The sequence below is a fragment of the Cebidichthys violaceus genome, unplaced genomic scaffold (genome assembly GCF_023349555.1).
Source record: "Cebidichthys violaceus isolate CVI_PGR_0920_01 unplaced genomic scaffold, fCebVio1.0.p SCAF_1, whole genome shotgun sequence".
NCBI lineage: Eukaryota > Metazoa > Chordata > Actinopteri > Perciformes > Stichaeidae > Cebidichthys > Cebidichthys violaceus.
This window is the reverse complement of record NW_027176262.1, coordinates 14,404,228-14,423,530: the sequence shown is the minus strand read 5'-3', so window position 1 is coordinate 14,423,530 and position 19,303 is coordinate 14,404,228. Positions and strand designations below refer to the sequence as shown.

General features: G+C 41.9%; 1 protein-coding gene across 9 annotated transcripts in view; it reads right to left on the bottom strand.

Moving 5' to 3' along the window:
• The window catches only part of LOC137873708 (muscleblind-like protein 1), a 68,023-nt gene extending 53,475 nt beyond the window's left edge, over nucleotides 1–14,548 (bottom strand). For 8 of the 9 annotated variants that reach the window (XM_068712044.1, XM_068712065.1, XM_068712074.1 and 5 more), the window contains exon 1: nucleotides 14,441–14,548. The gene's annotated coding sequence lies outside the window, so the exon portion shown is untranslated. Of the gene's footprint in view, nucleotides 1–8,738; nucleotides 8,910–14,440 lie in introns of those variants that run through there. The other variant, XM_068712054.1, reaches the window with a different exon arrangement.
• Nucleotides 14,549–19,303: the final 4,755 nt, after the last annotated feature.

The window sequence follows — 19,303 nt, the reverse complement described above, 5'->3', positions numbered from 1 at the left end:
TAATTAAATTAACACAGAGCTGCGCATCTTGATATATTAATGTGCCGTGCTTGGTGCAAGACACATGGAACTGCACTTTCTTTTATGGCAGGGCCCCTCACGCTGGTAACACAAGCCACATTGAGCCCTGCATCTGAGAGCAATACAGAGGGAGAGAGAAAAAAATATGAGGAAAAGTAGAGTGAACAGGGGCCAGAGATGGGAGCCATTTATTCACCTTGAATGACTTCCAGAAAAGAAAAGAAAAAATGGAAGATGAAGAAAAGAAAGCAGGTTCCTCCATGTTTGATTTGTTATGGCTGACCTTTTTAACACAATAGACAGCGAAACAAAGAGAGCTATAGTCATAACTTGCAGGACAGAAAGAGGAAACAATTTGCTTCCAAACTAATTCCCCAAGACATTCACAGAGTAAACTCTGATCTGTAAAAGTTCCCTTGGACTTGCTGTCTAGCAACCAAAAGGTCTTGTTTGTTTAGGCGTCAAGTTGACAGTTCAGACATTCCTTAAGTGTTACAAATCAGTCTCAGGGCTCAGAATCTGATTTGTATGCCTTCTGCATAAGATGTTGGGAAATATGGCTGATCAGTGATGTCACTTTTGCAACCTCCGAAAAGAGAGAAAATGAGAAGGAAAGATGGTGGTAGGGAGAGGGAATTCAGTAATGCGAGAGGTTAAAGGGGCGCTGACTGCAGCATTAAAAAGCAGATGCTGGACGCTTCGTATTACACCGCATCACAGACTGACCAGGATATCCTCTATATATGACCTGAGCTGCCCTTTCTCCTGATAGGAGCGTCAGGAAGAAGAGAGGGGGAGAGTCTGTGAGAGACAAATAGAGTAAAGGAGACCAGAGGTGGTGGCAGAGGAAAGATAGAGGCTAGATGGAGAGTGATGGAAGGCCAACAGGGGCAATTAGTACAAGTGGGTGAGGGACATATGTTGGTGTCTGGTAGTGAGGGGAGAAAAACAAGGTGAGTACTGGCAGGTGTGTATATATGAGTATGAAAAGTAGGGTGGAGAAATAGCAGAATTCTGTTCCATTTCAAAGCACCGCTGGCTCTCAGCTGTGATACCATCTTGACATTTCTCATCCTTCTTCATTTATCTTTCTCTGATCCCCACCTGTTCTCCTTTTCTATTTCTCTTCACGCATATGCTTCAGTGTTTTCCACTTTCTCACTCCCCAAATCTCTCTACTCTCTAGAAATCTGCTCGCCTTCTGCTGAGTTACACTCCGAGTATCATGTGACATAAAGAACTTTGTGAACGTGGCTCATCTTTTAATAGTAGCTGTCCTTATTAGTCTCGCCCACTGTCACAGCCCCCTTTATCTCTCCGTCTCGTTCCTTGTTCACACAACACCTCATGCTGCAGTATCACGGAAATGTGCTTCAAGGTCCTCATTGCCACGGCAACTATAGGGAAACCATGTTTAAGACATGGACAAAGATGTTAATGGTGTCAGGTCCAGCCTGATATCAAAGTAGTATGGTAGAAATCATATGAAAGACACCAATTTTTCAAATGAGCTCTATGACATCTGAATGGTATCGCCCACCAGACACCGACACTGTCCGTTAATGAGGCTAGAGCAGTTAGTCCTGATGGTGCAATAGCCGGAGATAATGCTTGTTTCACCAAATGATTCACCTGTATATAAAGAGTATCCTTCAAACAATATGAAAGATTTAGCAAAGTCATTTTCTATTGTATCAACCAAATATATATCTTTTTTTTCCTCACCATGATATAACAAATATTTTTTTTTGTGTCAGAAAATCTAAGCTGCGCTGTCTGGCACAACAGTCAAATGAAGGTCTGCACACTGATGAGGCTTGACAGCACTGGAAAGAAAAACAACCTTCTTTGATGATGATGAAAACTGCATCCTATCCTATTATATCATTAATATCCCTCATGATATTCAGTCAGCAGAACCTTGCCCTGACATTTTGCTGGCCGCTAGATATTCTACTTGAACCATATTTTCCAATCTCATTTTCATCAATTGTAACGAAAACTATAAAAAAAAAAAGACAGTCATAAGAACAAATGTACAAGTTAAATACTGTTTAAATGCAGTTTTACCATGACCTGCAAAATTGCACATTGTATGCTCCTGGTAAAACGTATCCTATGCTGCCCAAATTAATTCTAGCTGCTCGACTTGTTGCACTTATATGCGGAATCTTGCATTTCAGTTGTGGCGTTACTGCAGGGACAAACTAGGGGACCAGCATGCTGACAATCATAAAACAAGATAAGTACATAGGTGTGACTGAAATTTTCAAATTGCTTTCAGTCTGATATTGTTCATGTTGATAGGAATGAGTGAAGGATCACAGTAGAGATGACCAAACTAAAACAAAAATACCAGAGTCATGCACAGGGATGTCACAGTAGACAAGATCATATCTGACAGAAATCACCAGTCTCAGTTCACCACAGCTTTATCTGAACCTGAAGACTCGAGACAGCTAAAGTCTCATGTTATTCCTTACCTTTCTCTTTTTTTTAAATTACATGCTGCTTAAAAATTGTCATATATCTATTTGCTGTAGCTTAGAATATGGATAGACAATGTATTTTAGAAGTTATGGCGCGGTGGCTAGTTAGCAGAGGGGGCAGGACTTTTATTTATTTTATTATTCTGATAATTTTATGTGAGTTTCCTCTGTACTTGATTGTTTCATTTTCATGCCAGCAGTGTGACAGAAAGCTGCTGACCGTCAGCTGGCTGATCACTTGATAGGAGCCAGAAGGTGAGCTGGAGCCTCAGAGGATGTCTGACAAAAGTTTGAAATCGTAAACTGGCAAAGTTAACCCCGATGACACAGTTTGCCAACATGAATACAGAGCAGCTGACTGTGATCACTAGTCATTTAGTGCTGTGCTATTTGCTGTGTTGTAACTGTATGGTAACAGCATCTGTTTAGCCAAGCTACTATGATGTTCACTGTCGGACCCTTTCAAGAGTCGTCATTGTTTGGTAGGAATGAATTGGGGCAGAGAATCAGAGAGTACAGACAAAACTGCAACATAAATGTTGAGTTAACACGCTAAAAAAGCCACATAGTTGCAGCTAGTGTGCTACCTTGTGGTGTACAAGGCCACCATGCATCACAGCAGGTAGAGACCCTAAGGGTTTCTATCTGTGAACAGCTATACAGCTTACTCTGTCAGTCTGTCGGTCCCTTATCCTTTGGCAGCCACAATTTTTGCCCTGGGACGCTAAAATTTGGCATGGAGTGGGACTGTGTGGGACTGAAGGTCAGTATCTGTGTTCATTTCAATCTGCAAAAAGGGGGTGTAGAAGTTAGGGTGGCCTATAACAAAAAGACACATAACTTCTACACGGATTCAGTAAGCCATAACTATGGCCAAACTCATAAATCGTTAGTCGTAGACTCTTGTGGGAGTCATCAATGAACTCAGCAGAGATATCCTCTTTCATTGGTGTGGGTTAGCGCTGCCCCCTATACTTAAGCCACACCCTGTAATACAACTCATGAATCATTTGTTGTAGACTCTTACGGGAGGCATCATTGCATCTGGAAGTTTATAATAATGTAGGATGCCCAAGAGGAGTGTAATATTTTTAGCTGTGACCAGCAACTCTGTATTTGGTTCTGTTGGTCCATGAGTTCATTGGTCCACAAAAATCTATCCATTAATGGGTCCACAAAGCTGCACCCACCACAACCTTCTATCTATGAGGCTGAAATTTGCCTGTAGCTCAAGTGTTTGTCAGGTTGTTTGTGTTAGAGTGTGTGTGTGTGTGTGTGTGTGAATGAATGAATGGATGCACGCATGTTCTTGGTTCTGCAGAGCTATTGCGATGTCCTGCTTGTTTCTTTAAATACAAGTAATATTTGAGATTTATATAATACCCCCATTAATGATAATGAAATGGCTCATTTAGAAAACACACGGCGGACATGACAGTGACTAATGGCTGCTGGATACATATCCACTTTTACTTTTGCCAATGATATTGCATTTGGTCTCCCTGAATCTATTGTGTATTTTTTTACTTCCTGCTTCAACTGCCTGTGAAGCAGGAGAGGATGGCCATCTCAGTGACATTAATGAGCTCAAATACCTTGCCGAGGGGGGACAAGGGTATTAATAATGCTCACACATGACCCTTGTCCGACAAATGCCCAATCCCACCCGTGCAAACTTGAGATATGATCCGACAGTCTCCGATCTCAGTCTCAGAGTGCCGGTCATTCTGAAACGATACTCCATTACCATGCTGTTTCCACAGATTGTACCATCAGGGTAATCTTAGACTTAATTCCATTCCCTAGCTTGTGACACACACACACACACATTAGTATTGACCACAAACCATGAGACAGCAGATCTGCATCATCCTCGGAGGATGCACAACTACAGAGATGGATGGAAGGTCAGTCAGTGAATTGATATTCAGGACACAGCCATATGAGTAATATGTATGCATACGCACAACTATCTCCCTTGTGCGCGCTCTCTATCTCTCACACACACACACACACACACACACACACACACACACACATATACATAAACGCACGATCTATGACTCCCTCCTTCAGCTGTAAGACAAAAAAGGGGGAGGGGAGACGACGAGGGCAGTCAAGTGGCACGTGTGCAAGCTGTCGTCTGCACTGTGATATCAGTGGAAGTGTTTAAACAGCCTGACGTACACATAGAGACGGAGTGGGAGGCAGCTTGAGTAGACACCCACGTGAATAGGGATGTGAGATAATATATGTTTAGATACAGGGCTGCCTATTCGTTTGTGTGTGGTAGGAAGGGAGGGCAAATACATGGATTGTGCATGTATGCATGCATTTGGTTCGGATGTACAGCTTATACTCTTATCTTCACTGCAGTGTGGCTATCTGGCTGTGGTAGCGCCAGTGTGATGTAATGCAGTGGCAGGGTGTCACTGAGTTCATGGACATAAACCAACCCACTGCCAGACCAGTCTACTCCTCTCAGGAATAACAATGGAGCAGGTGTGTGTATGATATATGTGTGTGTGTGTGTGTGTGTGTGTGTGTGTGTGTGTGTGTGTGTGTGTGTGTGTGTGTGTGTGTGTGTGTGTGTGTGGGTGGGTGGGAGGGCAGATCAAGAAAGATTGAAAAGGGTAAAGTCACGGAGACAGGAAAAAAGACAGTGAGTGATAGAAAGGAGACGTCCAAGGGATATAGATGTAATAGGTGGATGGGAGGCAGACAGATGCCAGTGAAAAAAGTAGACTGGCCACTTTGGAAAAGCTCCCTTGTGTAAATCTACCATCACAGCATGTGGGAATTCTAGCAAGGGGGCCTTTATGAGACATTCAAAAAAGGCAAACACACAGAGGTATGCACAGTTTTTCCTTTTTTACGCTCATTTGGTCTCTCTTGCTTTCACACTCAGACACATGCCAAACTAGACAGACACTGAGACATGCAGTCAGACAGGCAAATAAGAGAATGAAAAAAACAAAAAGGAGAAAGACAGACGCACAAATAGGTAGACAGAGGGGAAGAACAGGTGACGTGGTCTGAGAAAAGACAGGGTGGAGGTATTCACTATGTAATGAGATGGGAGCAGAGTGAGAGAGAGGATTCAGACATGGAGAGATACAATAAGTACAGCAAGATAAGAATAATTTATGACAATGGAAAATCCTTGAGAGGAGACGGTTCAGTAACAGCAGGTCACTGATTAGAAGCTGAATGGCTGAAAAGCTTAATAGCAGAATTGTTGTAAAGATTATGAGGCTCAATTGATTCAGATGATTGATGCTAATACTTTGGCCTTGTGTGAGTTATTCACATTCTGCAGTCTGGCAGTTTTTGATCAAATCAGGAAACACCAAAAGAGAGGATGCTCCCTGAAAGAAAATATCTACAATCAGTTTTCGACATCGCAGCTACACACACACACACACACACACACACACACACACACATATGAAGTGCAGAACCCCTGGCTTGTCATCAGAGCAGCATTTGGCCAAACGGGGATAATCTGTACTCTTCAGCTGTCTATGACCGGTGATTCAGTTTGACACCTTAATCTGCGGAAATCACAGAGGGCTCCACCGTGGAGCCAACTGTATTTACTATAGATTACATCTTCCACTGGTGTGCATTAGTCCAGTGACAGTTCTGCAGTCGGCAGAGAAAGCAGCAATCATACGTTACTGACTGACTCACTGTGATTTTGCCACTCGCCAAACGGACTCCCCCAACCATTAGTCTGAGTGACCGACTGTCTATCTGCCAGTTATACGCTCTGTGCTGACTTGCTGAGGCTTGAGACTCAAAGTCATCTTCACTCAGGTTCTCCTGCTGTCACCTTGATCAGAGCATCCGCCCCATTTTCTTTTTTCTCGATAATTGAATAATGTAAATCAGGGTATTTGGGTGCTCTTGTCATTATGCACATACACACACTCAATTTCTCTCTCACACACACACACAAACACACGACTCATCTGCATTCCACAGATTGCCGTGTGCCTGCTGAGGACAGCAGGGAGATGACATCACTTCTGAAGGACAGATTAGTTGGGCGATGAAACGAGAAGGTGGGGGAGAAAAAGAAATGAGGACAAATATATAGAAAAACGCGTTTTTCAAGAATCAACACAGTCAAATGCAGGTTACCATGCCTCCTCTCTCCCCATTGCTCTGTCTCCCTTAGAGTCTCTTTCTTCTCCCGCATGCAGTTGTTTAGTCAAGAGTCGTATGCTGTGAAATTCAGTAGCCTATGTGTCGGCCTGCCTCCACGCTCTCGCTGTTCTATACTCTAATGACCTTGTAAATCTGCCTTGCTCTGATCTGCAGAGAAGCTTTTTCAAACCCACTGAGAGTCAGACACCGAAAGAGAAATACAAAGTGAGCTATAAAATAAAAGCAGAAAGACAGAATGAGACAGAGAGGGGTGAGGAAGTGAAACTGTGAAACAGAGATGGAGGTGTTGAGATCAGTTTGTGAGAAGAGGGTGTGTACTCAACACAACAGGGAATATATAGATAGACGCAGTTTATATTGCAGCATCAGTATGGTAAATAACAAAAGTTCAAATTAAGGTTTTCATTTTATTACATATAAAATAATCAGTGTTTCATCCGCCATACTTTGTCATTGGGCCGCTCGCAAATTTCCATCAACATTCAGGTAACGTGATGTCATCTGTTCCAAAATGAAATCACTTTAATTTCACTGCTCACTCTGATTTGCCATGCTATTGGAGAAAATGTCTTTCACCAGCAAACTACTGCCGGGCTGTTATTGTGAAGTATGTAGCTAGAGAAAGTGGAGCCTTAGTCATGAAGGTTAGCAACTATGCAAACTCATGTAATAAAAAAGCCTTTATTGATGAATAGAATAAAAACAATTAAAAACATTTTTTGTCAGTAGATGAATGAGAAATGATCAAAGAAGATGAAGCTACATTAAGCGTATTAGGTGAAGAACTACAGGCAGCACTATCTCTTAACCGTTTGGCTGAACCTCAAAAATCAGTGACATATATGGCGGTATATGGAATATTGGCATCATGAGCTCTGATCATCAGTTGCTCACAGTACAGCACATTGCAGGTCCAACATGTAAGGAAAAATGGCAAATGAGTTGTGCATGTTGTGAAGATGAATTGACCCCCAAAGCTGAAACATTTCATATACTTTTAACTTACTTCAGTAATTAAGCTTTGATGGCAAAACAAACAAACCCTGCTAATACTCAAATTTCTAAATACAGAGAGACCTCTGTAGCGTTTCTTATTTTTCTCCATCAAAGCGGCACATAAGCGTACCTCTTAATAAATCTATATTGTAATTGCTCCCCATACTGCCAATATTGCTCACATTCAGAACTTTTTGGGGAAACATTGAAATAATACAGCATCAATAAACACTACTTGTTTACTTTCTTCATGGTTACACAAACTTTATTAAAGTATAAACTTTATTAAAGAATATTAAGCCATTTTAACCAAATAACTTTTTTGGTGGGGCCTTTCTACAATATGCAAATTTCAATGATGATTTTGTGTGTGCACATGTAGCCCGACTGTTAATGTTTTTGTGTGTCAGACTAGTACAGACGGCCTGGGTAAAGGGGGAGTTTAATAATTTCCTGAGGGCAGCTGTAGTGTAAACACCAGTCATTACACGGGAGGAGTGCAGGGCTGTTCGTGTGTGTGTGTGTGTGTGTGTGTGTGTGTGTGTCTGAGAGTCAGTGTCTGTTTTGATTCATTCATCCATAAACGTGAGTGCATATCTTTAGTGTTAACAGTAGGATTCACAACATGGATTTCAGTGTAGTCCGAGAGAGGGAGAGAGAGAGAGTAGTCTGCCAGAAAAGGGTATGTGTCCGTGTGTGTGTGTGTCTCTGTGCCTAAGTGTGTGCTAACCAACTACTCTGCGGAACAGTAAACACCAACGTTACCCATTCTTTTGTCTGCTCAGCTCTTTTCCACATTAAAACTGTCCCACCTCAAACTACCCCACATTAGCAGTGGAGCACGGCTTACATCTGCATATGTACACACACGCTCAAACAGAACATCTAACTCACTCACTCACTCAAACACATCATAGTCAACATCCAGATGGTGAATACAAAAATTCAATGAATAAAATGGCAAAACAAAGCAGAAATTGTAAGAGGGGACAGCTCAGTCTTGTGTCTAAACAAACACAAAAGTAACACACATGCACAGAGTAAACAGCAAAGACTTACTGTATCTCTGCAAGGACTCATCTGACTGCTGCTGAGGGGAGAGTGAAAAGTGGAAACCTCATGCTTGCTTTGCGGCTCTCCTCCCTTTCACGCCCTCTGTCACTGCCCCCTCCTCTCTCCTTTTTTCTTTTTTCCTTCCTTTGCTTTATACCTCCCTCGCCTCTTCTCCTTCCTCCCCTTCTTCCTCCTTCCCTCTCTGTCCTTCACTTCCTCGCTCCTTCTCCCTCTCTCTCTCTCTCTCTCTCTCTCTCTCTCTCTCTCTCTCTCTCTCTCTCTCTCTCTCTCTCTGTCTCTCCTTTTCTCTTGGCAGAGCCCTACTGTATTCAGATACACCGGTCTCCATTTAAGGAAGCACAGCCAAACATGTCACACATAATTTATCCACAGCAGGCTGCAAGTTCACCTTTCACAGCTCGCGCTTGGATCGTATGCAAAAGAGGGAGGAGAGAAATGCAGGGGGGAACTTAACTCAGACAAACTTCCACTGTCAACAGCCACGTTCCCACAATTTCACACTGCATGGGAGTGCATGCGCATCCGCGTGCATGTGGGTATGTTAACAAATGCTGACAATCAGACCGTGAAAATGCTACCCAAGACCCAAATGCAATTCACCTGCACCATTCCAACAACTCCCTCTCCCCCCTTTTTCTTCCTCGCAGTCTCTCCACCATCTGTATCTGCAGGCAGTAAATCTCATACAGATGCTGTTTGTGAGACCTGTCCACCTGCAGCCTACCCCCCCCCCCCGCTCTCTTTATCTGTGCTACTGCCTTTATAAAACACGACTGACAGGAACAGAGAGGGGGAGAACTAACTGAGGCAAAAAAACTAAAACATTAAAAGAAGTATTAAAGGGAGGAAGACAAAGAGAGGGAGTTAAATCGTTTTGTTCTGTGATTCAAACAGGGTGATGCAGTGAGTGAGAGTGCAAGGAATGCGAGAGGAAAAATAATAGTGTCACGGTCTTGGGTTTCTTGTTCAGTTTCCTGTTTTGTTTTGTAAGTTCACTTTCCCCTTGTGTCATGTCTGATTTTACTTCCTTGCCTTTGTGTCTTTTCCCGCCTCTGTGATTGTGAGTTATTCCACCTGTGTGTAATCACCCTGCTCTCCTTGTGTATTTTGTCAGTTCATCCTCTTATACCCTGTCCAGCCTGTTTCTCAGTTTGCCTGTGTTCCTAGTCTGTTTTCAAATATGTCAACAAATAAGATGCCATCCAGAGTGCTGTCTAGTTGCGGCTGTGTGAATCAGCACGATTCCCTCTGATGTCTCAGCTTTTGCACAGTCGATGACAATACATGCCTGTATAAGATGCACGTTTACCTCTCCTCTGCCAACTCTACTTCCCCTGGTCGTTTTTTTTTTTTTTTAAACTTACAGCGAGTTATATTGCTCTTGGGAAAAATAAACAGAAAGGTAGCATGTAGATAGCCAGTTGAGGTGAAAAAGGAAAAGCAGAGAATAGTGAGGGAGGGATTGGGAATAATAATAGCTGCACTTGTGTAGCCGTGCTAGCTGGTAGCTTTCTCCTCCCTCCTCCACAGCCTCAGTCCACTCACAGGACGGCAAGAGTCACAGCTCTGTTGCCATGGCGTCTAACTCCATCAAACACTACGTCAGGTGCATGTGTGTCTATGTAAGCATGTGTGAGTGCGTGGTGTTGTGTGTGTGTGTGTTTGCGGAGGCGTGTGTGTATGTGTCATGTGGGTGTTACCAAGTGACTCAGAGCCACATCACTGACTTGTGGCTGCAATATATCAGGGTGTTTGGAATTTATCACTGTATTGGGGTGTGTGTGTAAAAGGAAAGGTGTTGATTGAACGGCAGCCTGCAGCCTGCCCTCAAAAGCACCTATGATGGATCTCTGTGCTGCTCTAAGTGTTAATGTTTAGCCCCAGCTTCTATAAATATTTATTAATTCGTTCATAGAGTGAAAGCAACGCACTACAGACGCCGGTAATATGGAATTTCAATTTTAGAGCTGACAAGTCACCAGCGTGTGCCCGAAAAAGGCCCTGCAGTTGTCTTCCAGGATTACGCTGAATTGAGAATGGGATGCTGTGTCTCCATGTGTGTGCATGTTGTATTATGATGGAATTTGAATATTCATGGACATTAAAACTGTAGGAGCCCAATAGCACTTGGCTTTGTCCATAAAGTTCTGTCTGAGTTTTTCTCTATACGAAAATACTTATTTCATTTGCCTCACTCAAAGCACAGCAGTCACATACAGATTTAGTGTCTTGCTCATGGGAACTTCAATAGGTCAGCTGAATTCAGACATACACTACATACATTACTATATATTTAGAAACTATACATACATTACTATATATTACTAATACACTACTACATACCACTCCAAAAAGTAACAGTAGAAGATCCGTTACCTAACAGTAGCAAGACCACAAATACTACAAATACTTAACTTTTAAATTCGGACATTTAAAAAACACAACATTTAGCAAATATCAGCAAATCATATGGTGAATCCTAACAGTTTGAGCAAATCAAAACAGTAAAGTTGCGGGGAAAACTATTAAAACAATTAGCCAAAAATTGCTGAAATGCTTCGCAGAGCTGAGGGGAACTGCTGGGTCAGGTGATAATTTTCCGTGGGTTTGTCACTATAAGCAAAATGTTTCACATTACACACAGTCATTGTTAATATGATATTTTAGTTTTAAGCTTTATGTAGAAAGCTGCGAAAAGTTAAGTGTACTTAGTATCGAAAGTAAAAGTACTCATTATAGACGCAGAATGTCAGTGTTTTAAGTATATTATTTTACATCATGTAATTGGAGTATTATTATTTGTGTCTTCACATGTACTGTAGGCAGCATCCCAATGTTGAAGTGTGGCCAAAATCAATTTAAAATAGTTTAAATAGTTTTATAGTTTTAATTGTTCAAAATTCACAATATAAGGTTTTAAAATATGAGACTGCAGAGCACTTGTTCCCCTTGAGAAAGAGTGAAGTAGAAGTGCAGAGTAGTATAAAATGGAAATACTTAAGTAAATAACAAGTAGGCCTACTTCAGAATCATTGAGTAAATTCACTTTCCAACCATCAGGCTTCTAGTCTGAAAGGAGAAACACATGAAGAAACAAGGCACAGTGAAAGGTTTTGGACTTGCAGATAATTGCTGCAATTGCAGATAATTTAATGCACACTAAGGTTCCTGCTCACCGCTCTGCTGATGTCTGTGTAAAAAAAAAGGAGAGAGCGAAAAAGGACTTTCCAGGCACTGCTTTCTAACGCAAGCCAGTGTCGCTCACGTCCTCGCTCATTCTGGACGTATCAAAACGAGGCCACAGAGCCATGAACATGTGTCCCTCGAGTTCCAGATCATTAAAGACAGGGATGAGGAAAACGTTTGAGGAAAAAGTACAAAGACGGGAGGAGTTAAAGTTGGACAAGGAGATCTGGATCCATATATCACCTTTGATACATGTTGCCAAGCAAATCCAGAGCTGGACCGAAAGTAAAGAATATCTAAAAACTGGAGAAGGATCTTACCGAATGGAAAATCCAGCAGGGCGACCCGGTGTATGTCTGAGAGGTTTTCAACATTTATAACAGACCTCTGCTCTATTCTTGAGTATTCAAGGTACAATAGTTAAACAGGTGCTCTTCAACCAACAGATGTATTAGTAGTAGTAGTATTTTAGTCTGCTAAAACTGCACGATTGCTGAGTCTCTGACGTCTTTCTTCTTGGCCTGAACAGCTCTGTTGTTCTGGTACCAATTCTGGGGCCCCAAGATGTAACTTCAGTGGAAAGTGTGGGAATCTGTCAACACAGAGCTCTATAACAGACCAGTAGTGGAATATATGAATGGCCATTGATCAAAAAGCTCTTAAACTCCCCACTAAAATTGCTCTGTTTTTTTTTCAACAAGATTGACATACATCCTTCTGAATTTCTTTTTCTTGCTCAGTGTTTCTTTTCCGGCTGCATCCTGAACTAAAACACTGACTTTGAAGAAGACCTTATATACCCAGATGACTACAGTATATAGACACAGCTTTCAGTCTTCTGAACACCAATGCTGAATTACTACAACGCAGAGGCAGAAACATAGCTACTGTCGTTTAGGCGTCTGGTGGATAATTCTATCATGCTGCAATACAGATAGTGAAGGGTGGCTCTTAATGAAAGGAGCCATAATGAAAAAGAGGAGCCTCTCCATTTTGAGTTTTGACAGGTGGATTTGTGCAGGGAAGTGCAGATAGAAGCAGTGCTTTCTCAGAGCTAAATGGAGACTGAATATTCCCCAAAAATGTTTTGTCTGATCTGCATTATGACTTTATTTGCATTTCATTTCCCGAACCGCTAAAGCACTTTGCATAGTTTGTTAGTGTTCAGCAAAAACAGCTTCTTACATCCACATAATATACACAAGTAAGACACACAAGTGAAACAGTCTCAAAACTCTTGTGAGACTTTGATTAAAGTTAATATAAATAAAATGACCTTGAGCTGTATTTTATTTAAAAGACAATATAACCTATGTTTACAAGTTTTCTTCAAGGATTTCTACGGACATAAATTATGACCTTTTGAAGTTTAATTTAGAAATCATTGAGTTTTATTTCAAACCAATTCCTCACTCTTGGCCCTCATAACTGTTGAAACAAGATTTCATAATGGGGTCCCATGGGTGGAGGACGGAAATTTCCTATTGGAGTCCTGCAGTAATAAAGTTTAAGAGTCCCTGCTCTAAGCTCCTGCAATCGCATTTTCCAGCCTGTCTGTGTCTCTGGCGCAACAGATATGGTCACAAGCCTCAGTGGCTGTTAAACCACAAACTGACCCGTAAAGGAGAAGCCTTTTAACCGACAATCAGCTTGCACTGCTGTCACTGGGCACAACATGTAGTATGTAACTCAAAAACAGGCTTAGTTTATTAAAGTATTTGTAGTAATGTGAGACTGTATATTAAGTTTTAATTACAATGAGCTTTGAAAACTTAATCCAAAAAAACACCTCATCAGTGATCGTCATGAATAAAGTGCAACTTAGAATGCATCATCAGGTCAAATTGTTTTTATGGCCACATTGGGTTTACGTGCCTTTAAATAACATAATTTATCTAACTTTAGTGTTACATGAAGCATATCAGATATAATGCAACATTAACTAGATCTTTAGAGAATAAACCTTTTAAAGATAAACTTTTCAGTTGAATTCATAATGCTTTTGTTTTTTTGAAAATTGAAATACATGTTTAACTATTTTATCCCAATAAAAAGGTAAACAGTCATCAGAATGAGAAAGTGTGATCCCATAATATAAGTCCATGCAAAACCTTCCCAGCATATTCAAATCAGCTACAGTTAAACACTATCTGCAAGCTGGAGGAAAAACAAACTATGCAAAAAAAAAAAAAAAAACGGTGACAGAGAAAAACTAACACACACATTCAACATGCATATCAGATATGTCAAATCTCTAAGGATATACCTTTGCTTTTGAAAAATCCCAAACTCAGACATTTCCAAGTAAGAAAAATCTCTAGCAACAGGCAGAGAAGTTGTCAGAATCATAACATGTCAAATATTAATGATAGCCTGTCATCTCTTCAGAGCAAATCTCCCCTTTCCTCCTCTCAAGAGGCAGCAACGGACCGATACATAGATACACAGATCATCTTGTAAAGCCAGTGGCTGTCCACACGGTCAGAGAAAAGCTGCCTTACCTGCCTGGTTGTCTGTGCGTTTCACTTGCACTCGGTCTGGGTGTACGAGTGTGTGTGCGCTCACACACAATCCCTCCGAACAGGAACTGATGAATCTGCACGACTTCAGCCCTGCAGCGTGCAGTGCATTATGGGGTTCTCTCTCTCTCTCTCTCTCTCTCTCTCTCTCTCTCTCTCTCTCTCTCTCTGCTGTGTGTCTCTCGATCCTCTCTCTGTTGGCACAATGTTAGAGAGGGATGTCCTCGCCTCCTGTCTGGAGAGAGGAGGGTGAACTCACAAGAGCTGTGTCTACACACACACACACAATGCAGAAGAAGCCTCCTGATGACGAGCGCCGCGACTGGTTGTCGTAGCAACAGCCTCCCCCTCCCCAAACCCTCGCTCCTGTAGCTCTACAGGCTTTCTCCCCATGTATATTCTGTTTAAATAGTGAAAAAGTGAACTAATTGCATGCATTCTACTCCTCTACTTCTTTTTAGCATTTACTTTGAGCCTGAGCTAATCAGCTAACACAAAAATGAGGAGAGACACTTGCAGTCATGTGATCACTAACTGTTGCTCCTGCCCTCTGAGATAAAGAGAGGGTGGCGTATTGTCAGAGGGAATAGAGACACACTGAGTGTGTGTATGCACATGCATCTCTAGGCTTGTGTATGTCTTTGAGTTTGTGTGTGGGTTTTGAGTGTGTGGGTTGATGTGGTGGTTCCTGGAAGCAGGCTATAGTTCCTATTTGTGGCTTCTTTCCTACTCTCAATTGCTACTGCTAGTGCACTGAGGCCTGCAACCCTTTGATAACACACATTTCAGTCACATTACCAACAAGAAAAGTAAAGCTAAACTGACCTATGAAATGAATGGGAAGTGTGCACACATGTATGCAGGCGGAAAGACACACAGAGAGACTGACTGTGCCCACTTTTGTAATTATTTAAATTTTTTATCATTATTCACCTTCCTGGAGGTTGGTTTGAACTGTTATTTAGTGGCTGATTCACAATGATAATAGGAACTCAGTGGGTTATCATGAAAGGGGTAGTTGATAAGCAGAAAACGAACAGAGACTGGCAGAGGGAAAGAGAGATAGAGGGATGAGTACTATAATGGAGAGAGAATGACGGTGAGGAAGAAAAGGAGACGAGACCTCCTCTCCACCGTCTCCCATGGCGACAGAGTGGGTGGAAGGCCGTGGCTTTCCTTCAGGCCCTGTAAATCAGCAGCTCACAGCTGAGTCCTGCAGCGCAGCCATTGCAATGGTAACCCCCAACACTCAATCTTTCAACATCTAGTCTTCTGTTTTTTTTGTCTCGCAGCTGTCATCGCTGTCTCAACAATACTTGGCCCTACAAGAATCCTGTCTGACACCAAAACATGTATGATACATGCTGATATTTACACCAAGATGAGTGGTACCACCATGCCACTGGAGCCATAAAGAACCTGAGTAGTCAGACCAGTTTAAAACACTACATATCCCACAGTTCAGTTATCTGTCTTTCCAGTAGCCATGGGAACAGGTAGGAACTGGGATTCACTGAACATTGATTGTAGAAATTCTTCCGAGGATGATTTAATCAGTGAGCTGGGCAACAGAAGGGAAAGGGAGCAGAGTATGGTATAGACAAGGTGGGAGGCAACAGCTGGTGGTATGTGGCTTGTTAGTCCATGCAGGTTGTCATTTCATACTTGTTGTTCTACTTTATTTTTTAGATCTGCAGAGAATGTGCCACTAAGTTAAAGCTACTCCTCCAGGCGTCCACTGCTCTGCGTAAGTGAAAACTGCATTGAATCAATAAAAGAGACTTTTCTGTGGTGTTGTTTTGCCTCTGGAAGAAGCATATAACTCAACAAGCTATCACTGCACCCTAATGTGCTCCGTGTAATGAAGGGTCCTTGAATTTTAGGGTCAGTGAATAACCTGCTCAGATTTGAAAGCCACAGTGATTAGTGTGGGCTTTGGGACTAATGGCAACAGCAGGTGTCCACAGGCTTCGTGTGCCACATCTATTCATTAGAGACATTACAACTAACCACTTGCTCACACACACACACACACACACACACACACACACACACACACACACACACACACACACACACACACACACACAGCTCATTGGAACTATTCATTAACAACATCACGGCTCCCCTTAAGCGCAATGACCATTGATTTGGCTTATGTATAATGATGGTGGTTCAACTGCTGGTGTAATTATTACTATCCTGAGACTTTTGTCACATGGGTTTGGATTTGGATGTAACACCTGTACTGAAGGCACCTATCTCTTTCTGATACTGTTCATTAATTGGTGTCCTGTCCTACATACAATATTACTGTGTGAATACTGCATTACAGGAGCGGAAGTCTTGAGCCATAGAAGAAAAAAACACTCCTGCTTTACTCATCAGAGACCGTACGTAAGGCTGTTATTTTGCCCAATAAATAATTAGTTTGGTCTAAAAATGATAATAATTTGTTATTCTACAGACACGTTCTGTAATATTACTATGTATATTATATGCTCCATGGTATTCTCACCACAACCTATAGCTTTCTATGGAACCCCCTCTGGTTTACAGTACGTGCAGTAAGAAAGTAGCCGGCTGGAAATAATAACTGCTACTTGTTCATTTTAGTTCAATAACAACTACAACACTGTGACACTTAAAATAACGCCAGCTTCACTAACAAAGACAACGCCGTAAATAAGGAACAAAATATCCTGGCAACAAGTTTTATTTGGAATGGCTGAAGGATGCATTTGGTTGAGGGTTGAGTTTGGTTGGATGATAGGGGGAGGATCGTGTACGGTGGGATGACGGGCGCTTTGAGGAGACGGATGGAAGGGAGGCGGTTGCCGAGTGCACAAGGTTGGTTGGGGTCATGCACAGGGGGATGGTGGTGCGACTGTGGCGTAGTGGTCTGAATGGATGAGGATGACATTTTTAGACCACTCATTCCCCCAAAGTAGTGCAATGAGTATGGGGTGCAGTTCGTAAAGGGCGGAGAAAGGAAATATTGAGGACAATTCCCGAGGACAATTCCAGAGGCCAAGTGGAGGTGAACCATCTACCACCGTAGTAACATCTGATTCCGATAGAGGGGTTCTGTGTCGGTGTACAAACAGAAATGGGGGTAGAGGGACCTTACAATAGAGGAGAAACAGATGGATTGACAGTGAAGAAGTTGTCCAGAAGGTGATTGACATATGGAAGTTTGTGATTGTTGAGTAGGATCCAGCAGAGTGCCCCAGAAAAGGAATCAAATATTTGGGGGCTACTCTCGCACCTGAAAGTGAGATGGACGACGAAGTAGAATGAACCTTTTCAAGAAACGCCAAAGAGAGCATGTGCCGGTGGAGTGAAAGGACAAGGTAACTGGCACTGATGAGGCAATTGATGGCTGGTTGTACTGTTGGAGGCAACCTGCAGCCTGGGAAGCGAAGAGGATGTAGTACTTGTAGAAACTGGAGCCGCAGCATTGGCAGTGGTTGACGCAAGAGATAAAGGAGGAGGACCTGCAGGAGAAGGCGGAGCCGCATGGGGCTATGTTATCAAAGGGTTAGAAACTTGTAGGTTTGCATGGGTGATTTAATTAATGAGGCACAGGTAGTGGAATTGACGAGACACTGGTAATGAAATTATTGGGGGAGTAAAGTGTGGTTTTGTTCCTAAACCTTAGTTATAACTTCATACCGGTTTGTATCCAAAAGCAAAGCTATCATTCTGTCTGTTGATGTATGAGTCATGGCTGTTACTTACCATAGAAAAAGGTCCAAATAAAAAGGTTTAAGGTTAAAAACACATCTCTAGCATGTTACTACATGTAATATAAACTATTATGGTGGTGGTAGTTGGAAGTTGAAACTATTTGTCTGTTTTATTCGTAGCGCTCAGTAAACACAGAAATCACAGTTTAGACGAGGGAGTTGGACAGGTTCCATTCCGAGAGATCGAGTGATATCTGTCTAACAGAAATGGATTCAAATGAAGCTTACCTATATGCAAAGACTGTAGTGGCAAGTAGGATATTTTGTTTCCTGTACCATTTTGTATTTAAAATAAAGGACCGTCAATAGAGAGACTATTCTGCTGCAATGGGTATCAATAGTTTTCTGTTCATAATCACATGCAGCAATGCATTCTGAAGTCTAAACGGTGCACTTGAAGTATTGCTTATTATCTAATTTAGCTTTAGGACAAAATATTTCTAAATGCTCAATTTGTTGCCATGAGCACCGCACCACATCACACACATTTTACATTAGGCATCCAAACAGCAATGCATTTCAAACCAAAAGAGTGGCGTCTTGCGTGTAATCTGTAAACAGCAGAACTACAGTATTAAAGACTTGAGTTCCTGTTGTTGATGTAAGAGTGAACAGGCTTTTCAAATGGTGCATCTAATAGCAAAATAATATTTACTCATTTATTTTTAAACTCATCTTCCCTCATCTCTGTCTGAGAGGAGTGGGGATGGGTGAGGGGTTCGATGTCTGAGTCTGGTATAATCAGTCTGTTCCCGCAGAGAGAGATGCACACCAAACAGAATGGGAAACATCACAGTGTGGAATTCTTTTTAATATTCATATGCAAGCTAGCAACAGTCCTGTCTGTATCACCCCAACAATATGGACTGTCGTAGAGTAACATTGGTAGTGCTTCATACTTTCAGAAAGAATTGTATTTTCGCTTAATCTGTGCAACAACAAAAAACCTGCCATAACCTTTTAAAGAGAGGCCTACGCAAACAGTATACAGCAAACTATTTCCTACTAAGGCAAGAAGCAAAAGAGAATGCCAAAATGTTGCCGTCACCCTTAAATTCAACGTTGGTGGTGTTTGAGGCTGAGAAAGTTCCACCAC